This window comes from Vicugna pacos, unplaced genomic scaffold (genome assembly GCF_048564905.1).
Source record: "Vicugna pacos unplaced genomic scaffold, VicPac4 SAC-SAT, whole genome shotgun sequence".
NCBI classification, from domain to species: domain Eukaryota; kingdom Metazoa; phylum Chordata; class Mammalia; order Artiodactyla; family Camelidae; genus Vicugna; species Vicugna pacos.
The window spans coordinates 20,246,639-20,259,623 of NW_027328721.1; positions in this window are offsets into that span (position 1 = coordinate 20,246,639).

Here is a 12,985-nt window from a genome sequence, read left to right on the forward strand (position 1 = left end):
CTGGGATATCCTACAATCACCCCTAGCATTCCCTGGCACAGAGATATTAGGAAAAACCTCAGGGGAGACGAGCTTAGGCATTCCGATAGAACCCACGCCCTGCCGACCGTTGGTGGAACCTCCCCACGCTCAGGATTCCGGAAACATTGTCAGTGCGTGGGGGAGCTCGAGAAACAACTCCACGCAGCTCTCGTCAGTCACAGGTGTTCCCTGTTCGGGGAAGTCCGAGAAATACCTTCCCTGACCTTGGGGAGGCAGCCTCTGACACTGGGATATCCTAAAATCACCCCTAGCATTCCCTGGCACAGAGACATTAGGAAAACCCTTAGGGGAGATGAGCTTAGGCATTCCATTAGAACCCACGCGCTGCCGACCGTTGGTGGAACCTCCCCACGCTCAGGATTCCGGAACTATTGTCAGTGCGTGGGGGAGCTCGAGAGACAACTCCACGCAGCTCTCTTCAGTCACAGGTGTTCCCTGTTCGGGCACGCCCGAGAAATACCTTCCCAGACCTTGGGGAGGCAGCCTCTGAATCTGGGATATCCTGCAATCACCCCTAGCATTCCCTGGCACAGAGACATTAGGAAAACCCTCAGGGGAGACGAGCTTAGGCATTCCGTTAGAACCCACGCGCTGCCGACCGTTGGTGGAACCTCCCCACGCTCAGGATTCCGGAACCATTGTCAGTGCGTGGGGGAGCTCGAGAGACAACTCCACGCAGCTCTCTTCATTCACAGGTGTTTCCTGTTTGGGGAAGTCCGAGAAATACCTTCCCTGATCTTGGGGAAGCAGCCTCTGACACTGGGATAACCTGCAATCACCCCAAGCATTCCCTGGCACAGAGACATTAGGAAAAACCTCAGGGGAGACGAGATTAGGCATTCCGTTAGAACCCACGCGCTGCCGACCGTTGGTGGAACCTCCCCACGCTCAGGATTCCGGAACCATTGTCAGTGCGTGGGGGAGCTCGAGAGACAACTCCACGCAGCTCTCTTCAGACACAGGTGTTCCCTGATCGGGGAAGTCCGAGAAATACCTTCCCTGACCTTGGGGAGGCAGCCTCTGACACTGGGATATTCTGTCATCACCCCTAGTATTCCCTGGCACAGAGACATTAGGAAAACCCTCAGGGGAGACGAGCTTAGGCATTCAGTTAGAACCCACGCGCTGCAGACCGTTGGTGGAACGTCCCCACGCTCAGGATTCCGGATCCATTGTCAGTGCGTGGGGGAGCTCGAGAGACAACTCCACGCAGCTCTCTTCAGTCACAGGTGTTCCCTGTTCGGGGAAGTCCGAGAAATACCTTCCCTGATCTTGGTGAGGTAGCCTCTGACACTGGGATATCCTGCAATCACCCCTAGATTTCCCTGGCACAGAGATATTAGGAAAACACTCAGGGGAGACGAGCTTAGGCATTCCGATAGAACCCACGCCCTGCCGACCGTTGGTGGAACCTCCCCACGCTCAGGATTCCGGAACCATTGTCAGTGCGTGGGGGAGCTCGAGAGACAACTCCACGCAGCTCTCTTCAGTCACAGGTGTTCCCTGTTCGGGGAAGTCCGAGAAATAACTTCCCTGACCTTGGAGAGGCAGCCTCTGACACTGGGATATCCTACAATCACCCCTAGCATTCCCTGGCACAGAGACATTAGGAAAACCCTCAGGGGAGACGAGCTTAGGCATTCCATTTGAACCCACGCCCTGCCGACCGTTGGTGGAACCTCCCCACGCTCAGGATTCCGGAACCATTGTCAGTGCGTGGGGGAGCTCGAGAGACAACTCCACGCAGCTCTCTTCAGTCACATGTGTTTCCTTTTTCGGGAAGTCCGAGGAATACATTCCGTGACCTTGGGGAGGCAGCCTCTGACACTGGGATATCCTGCAATCACCCCTAGCATTCCCTGGCACAGAGACATTAGGAAAACCCTCAGGGGAGACGAGCTTAGGCATTCCGTTAGAACCCACGCGCTGCCGACCGTTGGTGGAACCTCCCCACGCTCAGGATTCCGGAAACATTGTCAGTGCGTGGGGGAGTTCGAGAGACAACTCCACGCAGCTCTCTTCAGTCACAGGTTTTCCCTGTTCGGGGAAGTCCGAGAAATACCTACCTTGACCTTGGGGAGGCAGCCTCTGACACTGGGATATCCTGCAATCACCCCTAGCATTCCCTGGCACAGAGCCATTAGGAAAACCCTCAGGGGAGACGAGTTTGGGCATTCCGTTTGAACCCACGCGCTGCCGACCGTTGGTGGAACCTCCCCACGCTCAGGATTCCGGAACCATTGTCAGTGCGTGGGGGAGCTCGAGAGACAACTCCACGCAGCTCTCTTCAGTCACAAGTGTTCCCTGCTCGAGGAAGTCCGAGAAATATCTTCCCTGACCTTGGGGAGGCAGCCTCTGACACTGGGATATCCTGCAATCACCCCTAGTATTCCCTGGCACAGAGACATTTGGAGAAGGCTCAGGGGAAATGAGCTTAAGCATTCCATTAGAACCCACGCGCTGCCGACCGTTGGTGGAACCTCCCCACGCTCAGGATTCCGGAAACTTTGTCAGTGCGTGGGGGAGCTCGAGAGACAACTCCACGCAGCTCTCTTCAGTCACAGGTGTTCCCTGTTCGGGGAAGTCCGAGAAATACCTTCCCTGACCTTGGGGAGGCAGCCTCTGACACTGGGATATCCTGCAATCACCCCTAGATTTCCCTGGCACAGAGATATTAGGAAAACACTCAGGGGAGACGAGCTTAGGCATTCCGATAGAACCCACGCCCTGCCGACAGTTGGTGGAACCTCCCCACGCCCAGGATTCCGGTACCATTGTCAGTGCGTGGGGGAGCTCGAGAGACAACTCCACGCAGCTCTCTTCAGTCACAGGTGTTCCCTGTTCGGGGAAGTCCGAGAAATAACTTCACTGACCTTGCGGAGGCAGCCTCTGACACTGGGATATCCTACAATCTCCCCTAGCATTCCCTGGCACAGAGACATTAGGAAAACCCTCAGGGGAGACGAGCTTAGGCATTCCATTTGAACCCACGCCCTGCCGACCGTTGGTGGAACCTCCCCACGCTCAGGATTCCGGAACCATTGTCAGTGCGTGGGGGAGCTCGAGAGACAACTCCACGCAGCTCTCTTCAGTCACATGTGTTTCCTTTTTCGGGAAGTCCAAGGAATACATTCCCTGACCTTGGGGAGGCAGCCTCTGACACTGGGATATCCTGCAATCACCCCTAGCATTCCCTGGCACAGACACATTTGGAAAAGGCTCAGGGGAAATGAGCTAAGCATTCCATTAGATCCCACGCGCTGCCGACCGTTGGTGGAACCTCCCCACGCTCAGGATTCCGGAACCATTGTCAGTGCGTGGGGGAGCACGAGAGACAACTCCACGCAGCTCTCTTCAGTCACAGGTGTTCCCTGATCGGGGAAGTCCGAGAAATATCTTCCCTGACCTTGGGGAGGCAGCCTCTGACACTGGGATATCCTACAATCACCCCTAGCATTCCCTGGCACAGAGACATTAGGAAAACCCTCAGGGGAGACGAGCTGAGGCATTCCGATAGAACCCACGCGCTGCCGACCGTTGGTGGAACCTCCCCACGCTCAGGATTCCGGAACTATTGTCAGTGCGTGGGGGAGTTCGAGAGAAAACTCCACGCAGCTCTCTTCAGTCACTGGTGTTCCCTGTTCGTGGAAGACAGAGAAATATCTTCCCTGACCTTGGGGAGGCAGCATCTGGCACTGGGATATCCTGAAATCACCCCTAGCATTCCCTGGCCAGAGACATTAGGAAAACCCTCAGGGGAGACGAGCTTAGGCATTCCGTTAGAACCCACGCGCTGCCGAGCGTTGATGGAACCTCCCCACGCTCAGGATTCCGGAACCATTGTCAGTGCGTGGGGGAGCTCGAGAGACAACTCCACGCAGCTCTCTTCATTCACAGGTGTTTCCTGTTTGGGGAAGTCCGAGAAATACCTTCCCTGATCTTGAGGAAGCAGCCTCTGACACTGGGATATCCTGCAATCACCCCAAGCATTCCCTGGCACAGAGACATTAGGAAAAACTTCAGGGGAGACGAGCTTAGGCATTCCGTTAGAACCCACGTGCTGCCGACCGTTGGTGGAACCTCCCCATGCTCAGGATTCCGGAACCATTGTCAGTGCGTGGGGGAGCTCGAGAGACAACTCCACGCAGCTCTCTTCAGTCACAGGTGTTCCCTGTTCGGGGAAGTCCGAGAAATACCTTCCCTGACCTTGGGGAGGCAGCCTCTGACACTGGGATATCCTGCAATCACCCCTAGCATTCCCTGGCACAGAGACATTAGGAAAATCCTCAGGGGAGACGAGCTTAGGCATTCCGTTAGAACCCACGCGCTGCCGACCGTTGGTGGAACCTCCCCACGCTCAGGATTCCGGAACCATTGTCAGTGCGTGGGGGAGCTCGAGAGACAACTCCACGCAGCTCTCTTCAGTCACAGGTGTTCCCTGTTCGGGGAAGTCCGAGAAATACCTTCCCTGACCTTGGGGAGGCAGCCTCTGACACTGGGATATCCTGCAATCACCCCTAGCATTCCCTGGCACAGAGACATTAGGAAAACCCTCAGGGGAGACGAGTTTGGGCATTCCGTTTGAACCCACGCGCTGCCGACCGTTGGTGGAACCTACCCACGCTCAGGATTCCGGAACAATTGTCAGTGCGTGGGGGAGCTCGAGAGACAACTCCACGCAGCTCTCTTCAGTCACAAGTGTTCCCTGCTCGAGGAAGTCCGAGAAATACCTTCCCTGATTTTGGGGAGGCAGCCTCTGACACTGGGATATCCTGCAATCACCCCTAGTATTCCCTGGCACAGAGACATTAGGAAAACCCTCAGGGGAGACGAGCTTAGGCATTCAGTTAGAACCCACGCGCTGCCGACCGTTGGTGGAACCTCCCCACGCTCAGGATTCCGGAACCATTGTCAGTGCGTGGGGGAGCTCGAGAGACAACTCCACGCAGCTCTCTTCAGTCACAGGTGTTCCCTGTTCGGGGAAGTCCGAGAAATAACTTCCCTGACCTTGGTGAGGTAGCCTCTGACACTGGGATATCCTACAATCACCCCTAGCATTCCCTGGCACAGAGACATTAGGAAAACCCTCAGGGGAGACGAGCTTAGGCATTCCGTTAGAACCCACGCGCTGCAGACCGTTGGTGGAACCTCCCCACGCTCAGGATTCCGGAACCATTGTCAGTAAGTGGGGGAGCTCGAGAGACAATTCCACGCAGCTCTCTTCAGTCACAGGTGTTCCCTGCTCAGGGAAGTCCGAGAAAAACCTTCCCTGACCTTGGGGAGGCAGCCTCTGACACTGGGATATCCTGCAATCACCCCTAGCATTCCCTGGCACAGAGACATTTGGAATAACCTCAGGGGAGACGAGCTTAGGCATTCCGTTAGAACCCACGCGCTGCCGACCGTTGGTGGAACCTCCCCACGCTCAGGATTCCAGAACCACTGTCAGTGCGTGGGGGAGCTCGAGAGACAACTCCACGCAGGTCTCTTCAGTCACTCGTGTTCCCTGTTCGGGGAAGTCCGACAAATAACTTCCCTGACCTTGGGGAGGCAGCCTCTGACCCTGGGATATCCTGCAATCACCCCTAGCATTCCCTGGCAAAGAGACATTAGGAAAACCCTCAGGGGAGACGAGCTTAGGCATTCCGTTACAACCCACGCGCTGCCGACCGTTGGTGGAACCTCCCCACGCTCAGGATTCCGGAACCATTGTCAGTGCGTGGGGGAGCTCGAGACACAACTCCACGCAGCTCTCTTCAGTCACAGGTGTTCCCTGTTCGCGGAAGTCTGAGAAATTCCTTCCCTGACCTTGGGGAGGCAGCCTCTGACACTGGGATATCCTGCAATCACCCCTAGCATTCCCTGGCCCAGAGACATTAGGAAAACCCTCAGGGGAGACGAGCTTAGGCATTCCGTTAGAACCCACGCGCTGACGACCGTTGGTGGAACCTCCCCACGCTCAGGATTCCGGAATCATTGTCAGTGCGTGGGGGAGCTCGAGAGACAACTCCACGCAGCTCTCTTCAGTCACAGGTATTCCCTGTCCGGGGAAGTCCGATAAATACCTTCCCTGACCTTGGGGAGGAAGCCTCTGACACTGGGATAACCTGCAATCACCCCTAGCATTCCCTTGGTCAGAGACATTAGGAAAACACTCAGGGGAGACGAGCTTAGGCACTCCGTTAGAACCCACGCGCTGACGACCGTTGGAGGAACCTCCCCACGCTCAGGATTCCGGAATCATTGTCAGTGCGTGGGGGAGCTCGAGAGACAACTCCACGCAGCTCTCTTCAGTCACAGGTGTTCCCTGTCCGGGGAATCCCGAGAAATAACTTCCCTGAAATTGGGGAGGGATCCTCTGACACTGGGATATCCTGCAATCACCCCTAGCATTCCCTGGCACAGAGACATTAGGAAAATCCTCAGGGGAGACGAGCTTAGGCATTCCGTTAGATCCCACGTGCTGTCGACCGTTGGTGGAACCTCCCCACGCTCAGGATTCCGGAACCATTGTCAGTGCGTGGGGGAGCTCGAGAGACAACTCCACGCAGCTCTCTTCAGTCACAGGTGTTCCCTGTTCGGGGAAGTCCGAGAAATACCTTCCCTGACCTTGGGGAGGCAGCCTCTGACACTGGGATATCCTGCAATCACCCCTAGCATTCCCTGGCACAGAGACATTAGGAAAAATCTCAGGGGAGACGAGCTTAGGCATTCCGTTAGAACCCACGCGCTGCCGACCGTTGGTGGAACCTCCCCATGCTCAGGATTCCGGAACCATTGTCAGTGCGTGGGGGAGCTCGAGAGACAACTCCACGCAGCTCTCTTCAGTCACAGGTGTTCCCTGTTCGGGAAAGTCCGAGAAATACCTTCCCTGACCTTGGGGAGGCAGCCTCTGACACTGGGAAATCCTGCAATCAACCCTAGCATTCCCTGGCACAGAGACATTAGGAAAATCCTCAGGGGAGACGAGCTTAAGCATTCCGTTAGAACCCACGCGCTGCCGACCGTTGGTGGAACCTCCCCACGCTCAGAATTCCGGAACCATTGTCAGTGCGTGGGGGAGCTCGAGAGACAACTCCACGCAGCTCTCTTCAGTCATAGGTGTTCCCTGTTCGGGGAAGTCCGAGAAATACCTTCCCTGACCTTGGGGAGGCAGCCTCTGACACTGGGATATCCTGCAATCACCCCTAGCATTCCCTGGCACAGAGACATTAGGAAAACCCTCAGGGGAGACGAGTTTGGGCATTCCGTTTGAACCCACGCGCTGCCGACCGTTGGTGGAACCTCCCCACGCTCAGGATTCCGGAACAATTGTCAGTGAGTGGGGGAGCTCGAGAGACAACTCCACGCAGATCTCTTCAGTCACAAGTGTTCCCTGCTCGAGGAAGTCCGAGAAATATCTTCCCTGACCTTGGGGAGGCAGCCTCTGACACTGGGATATCCTGCAATCACCCCTAGTATTCCCTGGCACAGAGACATTAGGAAAACCCTCAGGGGAGACGAGCTTAGGCATTCAGTTAGAACCCACGCGCTGCCGACCGTTGGTGAAACCTCCCCACGCTCAGGATTCCGGAACCATTGTCAGTGCGTGGGGGAGCTCGAGAGACAACTCCACGCAGCTCTCTTCAGTCACAGGTGTTCCCTGTTCGGGGAAGTCCGAGAAATACCTTCCCTGACCTTGGTGAGGTAGCCTCTGACACTGGGATATCCTACAATCACCCCTAGCATTCCCTGGCACAGAGACATTAGGAAAAACCTCAGGGGAGACGAGCTTAGGCATTCCGTTAGAACCCACGCGTTGCAGACCGATGGTGGAACCTCCCCACGCTCAGGATTCCGGAACCATTGTCAGTAAGTGGGGGAGCTCGAGAGACAATTCCACGCAGCTCTCTTCAGTCACAGGTGTTCCCTGCTCGGGGAAGTCCGAGAAAAACCTTCCCTGACCTTGGGGAGGCAGCCTCTGACACTGGGATATCCTGCAATCACCCCTAGCATTCCCTGGCACAGAGACATTAGGAAAACCCTCAGGGGAGACGAGCTTAGGCATTCCGTTAGAACCCACGCGCTGCCGACCGTTGGTGGAACCTCCCCACGCTCAGGATTCCAGAACCACTGTCAGTGCGTGGGGGAGCTCGAGAGACAACTCCACGCAGGTCTCTTCAGTCACTCGTGTTCCCTGTTCGGGGAAGTCCGACAAATACCTTCCCTGACCTTGGGGAGGCAGCCTCTGACACTGGGATATCCTGCAATCACCCCTAGCATTCCCTGGCAAAGAGACATTAGGAAAACCCTCTGGGGAGACGAGCTTAGGCATTCCGTTACAACCCACGCGCTGCCGACCGTTGGTGGAACCTCCCCACGCTCAGGATTCCGGAACCATTGTCAGTGCGTGGGGGAGCTCGAGACACAACTCCACGCAGCTCTCTTCAGTCACAGGTGTTTCCTGTTCGGGGAAGTCCGAGAAATACCTTCCCTGACCTTGGGGAGGCAGCCTCTGACAATGGGATATCCTGCAATCACCCCTAGCATTCTCTGGCAGAGAGACATTAGGAAAACCCGCAGGGGAGACTAGCTTAGGCATTCCGTTAGAACCCACGCGCTGCCGACCGTTGGTGGAACCTCCCCACGCTCAGGATTCCGGAAGCATTGTCAGTGCGTGGGGGAGCTCGAGAGACAACTCCACGCAGCTCTCTTCAGTCACACGTGTTCCCTCCTCAGGGAAGTCCGAGAAATACCTTCCCTGACCTTGGGGAGGCAGCCTCTGACACTGGGATATCCAACAGTCACCCCTAGCATTCCCTGGCACAGAGAAATTAGGAAAACCCTCAGGGGAGACGAACTTAGGCATTCCGTTAGAACCCACGCGCTGTCGACCGTTGGTTGAACCTCCCCACGCTCAGGATTCCGGAACCATTGTCAGTGCGTGGGGGAGCTCGAGAGACAACTCCACGCAGCTCTCTTCAGTCACAGGTGTTCCCTTTACGGGGAAGTCCTAGAAATACCTTCCCTGACATTGGGGATGCAGCCTCTGACCCTGGGATATCCTGCAATCACCCCTAGCATTCCCTGGCACAGAGACATTAGGAAAACCCTCAGGGGAGACGAGCTTAGGCATTCCGTTAGAACCCACGTGCTGACGACAGTCGGTGGAACCTCCCCACGCTCAGGATTCCGGAACCATTGTCAGTGCGTGGGGGAGCTCGAGAGACAACTCCACGCACCTCACTTCAGTCACAGGTGTTCCCTCTTCGGGGAAGTCCGAGAAATAACTTCCCTGACCTTGGGGAGGCAGACTCTGACACTGGGATATCCTGCAATCACCCCTAGCATTCCCTGGCACAGAGACATTAGGAAAACCCTCAGGGGAGACGAGCTTAGGCATTCCGTTAGAACCCACGCGCTGCCGACCGTTGGTGGAACCTCCCCACGCTCAGGATTCCGGAACAATTGTCAGTGCGTGGGGGAGCTCGAGAGACAACTCCACGCAGCTCTCTTCAGTCACAGGTGTTTCCTCTTCGGGGAAGTCCGAGAAATACCTTCCCTGACCTTGGGGAGGCAGCCTCTGACACTGGAATATCCTGCAATCACCCCTAGCATTCCCTGGCAGAGAGACATTAGGAAAACCCTCAGGGGAGACCAGCTTAGGCATTCCGTTAGGACGCACGCGCTGCCGACCGTTGGTGGAAACTCCCCACGCTCAGGATTCCGGAAGCATTGTCAGTGCGTGGGGGAGCTCGCGAGCCAACTCCACGCAGCTCTCTTCAGTCACAGGTGTTCCCTGTCCGTGGAAGTCCGAGAAATACCTTCCCTGACCTTGGGGAGGCAGCCTCTGACACTGGGATATCCTGCAATCACCCCTAGCATTCCCTGGCACAGAGACATTAGGAAAACCCTCAGGGGAGACGAGCTTAGGCATTCCGTTAGAACCCACGCGCTGCCGACCGTTGGTGGAACCTCCCCACGCTCAGGATTCCGGAAACATTGTCAGTGCGTGGGGAAATCTAGAGACAACTCCACGCAGCTCTCTTCAGTCACAGGTGTTCCCTGCTCGGGGAAGTCCGAGAAATACCTTCCCTGACCTTGGGGAGGCAGACTCTGACACTGGGATATCCTGCAATCACCCCTAGCATTCCCTGGCACAGAGACATTAGGAAAACCCTCAGGGGAGACGAGCTTAGGCATTCCGTTAGAACCCACGCGTTGCAGACCGATGGTGGAACCTCCCCACGCTCAGGATTCCGGAACCATTGTCAGTAAGTGGGGGAGCTCGAGAGACAATTCCACGCAGCTCTCTTCAGTCACAGGTGTTCCCTGCTCGGGGAAGTCCGAGAAAAACCTTCCCTGACCTTGGGGAGGCAGCCTCTGACACTGGGATATCCTGCAATCACCCCTAGCATTCCCTGGCACAGAGACATTAGGAAAACCCTCAGGGGAGACGAGCTTAGGCATTCCGTTAGAACCCACGCGCTGCCGACCGTTGGTGGAACCTCCCCACGCTCAGGATTCCAGAACCACTGTCAGTGCGTGGGGGAGCTCGAGAGACAACTCCACGCAGGTCTCTTCAGTCACTCGTGTTCCCTGTTCGGGGAAGTCCGACAAATACCTTCCCTGACCTTGGGGAGGCAGCCTCTGACACTGGGATATCCTGCAATCACCCCTAGCATTCCCTGGCAAAGAGACATTAGGAAAACCCTCTGGGGAGACGAGCTTAGGCATTCCGTTACAACCCACGCGCTGCCGACCGTTGGTGGAACCTCCCCACGCTCAGGATTCCGGAACCATTGTCAGTGCGTGGGGGAGCTCGAGACACAACTCCACGCAGCTCTCTTCAGTCACAGGTGTTTCCTGTTCGGGGAAGTCCGAGAAATACCTTCCCTGACCTTGGGGAGGCAGCCTCTGACAATGGGATATCCTGCAATCACCCCTAGCATTCTCTGGCAGAGAGACATTAGGAAAACCCGCAGGGGAGACTAGCTTAGGCATTCCGTTAGAACCCACGCGCTGCCGACCGTTGGTGGAACCTCCCCACGCTCAGGATTCCGGAAGCATTGTCAGTGCGTGGGGGAGCTCGAGAGACAACTCCACGCAGCTCTCTTCAGTCACACGTGTTCCCTCCTCAGGGAAGTCCGAGAAATACCTTCCCTGACCTTGGGGAGGCAGCCTCTGACACTGGGATATCCAACAGTCACCCCTAGCATTCCCTGGCACAGAGAAATTAGGAAAACCCTCAGGGGAGACGAACTTAGGCATTCCGTTAGAACCCACGCGCTGTCGACCGTTGGTTGAACCTCCCCACGCTCAGGATTCCGGAACCATTGTCAGTGCGTGGGGGAGCTCGAGAGACAACTCCACGCAGCTCTCTTCAGTCACAGGTGTTCCCTTTACGGGGAAGTCCTAGAAATACCTTCCCTGACATTGGGGATGCAGCCTCTGACCCTGGGATATCCTGCAATCACCCCTAGCATTCCCTGGCACAGAGACATTAGGAAAACCCTCAGGGGAGACGAGCTTAGGCATTCCGTTAGAACCCACGTGCTGACGACAGTCGGTGGAACCTCCCCACGCTCAGGATTCCGGAACCATTGTCAGTGCGTGGGGGAGCTCGAGAGACAACTCCACGCACCTCACTTCAGTCACAGGTGTTCCCTCTTCGGGGAAGTCCGAGAAATAACTTCCCTGACCTTGGGGAGGCAGACTCTGACACTGGGATATCCTGCAATCACCCCTAGCATTCCCTGGCACAGAGACATTAGGAAAACCCTCAGGGGAGACGAGCTTAGGCATTCCGTTAGAACCCACGCGCTGCCGACCGTTGGTGGAACCTCCCCACGCTCAGGATTCCGGAACAATTGTCAGTGCGTGGGGGAGCTCGAGAGACAACTCCACGCAGCTCTCTTCAGTCACAGGTGTTTCCTCTTCGGGGAAGTCCGAGAAATACCTTCCCTGACCTTGGGGAGGCAGCCTCTGACACTGGAATATCCTGCAATCACCCCTAGCATTCCCTGGCAGAGAGACATTAGGAAAACCCTCAGGGGAGACCAGCTTAGGCATTCCGTTAGGACGCACGCGCTGCCGACCGTTGGTGGAAACTCCCCACGCTCAGGATTCCGGAAGCATTGTCAGTGCGTGGGGGAGCTCGAGAGCCAACTCCACGCAGCTCTCTTCAGTCACAGGTGTTCCCTGTCCGTGGAAGTCCGAGAAATACCTTCCCTGACCTTGGGGAGGCAGCCTCTGACACTGGGATATCCTGCAATCACCCCTAGCATTCCCTGGCACAGAGACATTAGGAAAACCCTCAGGGGAGACGAGCTTAGGCATTCCGTTAGAACCCACGCGCTGCCGACCGTTGGTGGAACCTCCCCACGCTCAGGATTCCGGAAACATTGTCAGTGCGTGGGGAAATCTAGAGACAACTCCACGCAGCTCTCTTCAGTCACAGGTGTTCCCTGCTCGGGGAAGTCCGAGAAATACCTTCCCTGACCTTGGGGAGGCAGACTCTGACACTGGGATATCCTGCAATCACCCCTAGCATTCCCTGGCACAGAGACATTAGGAAAACCCTCAGGGGAGACGAGCTTAGGCATTCCGTTAGAACCCACGCGCTGACGACCGTTGGTGGAACCTCCCCACGCTTAGGATTCCGGAATCATTGTCAGTGCGTGGGGGAGCTCGAGGGACTACTCCACACATCTCTCTTCAGTCACAGGTGTTTCCTGTTCGGGGAAGTCCGAGAAATACCTTCCCTGACCTTGGGGAGGCAGCCTCTGACACTGGGATATCCTGCAATCACCCCTAGCATTCCCTGGGACAGAGACATTAGGAAAACACTCAGGGGAGACGAGCTTAGGCATTCCGTTAGAACCCACGCGCTGCCGACATTTGGTGGAACCTCCCCACGCTCAGGATTCCGGAATCATTGTCAGTGCGTGGGGGACCTCGAGAG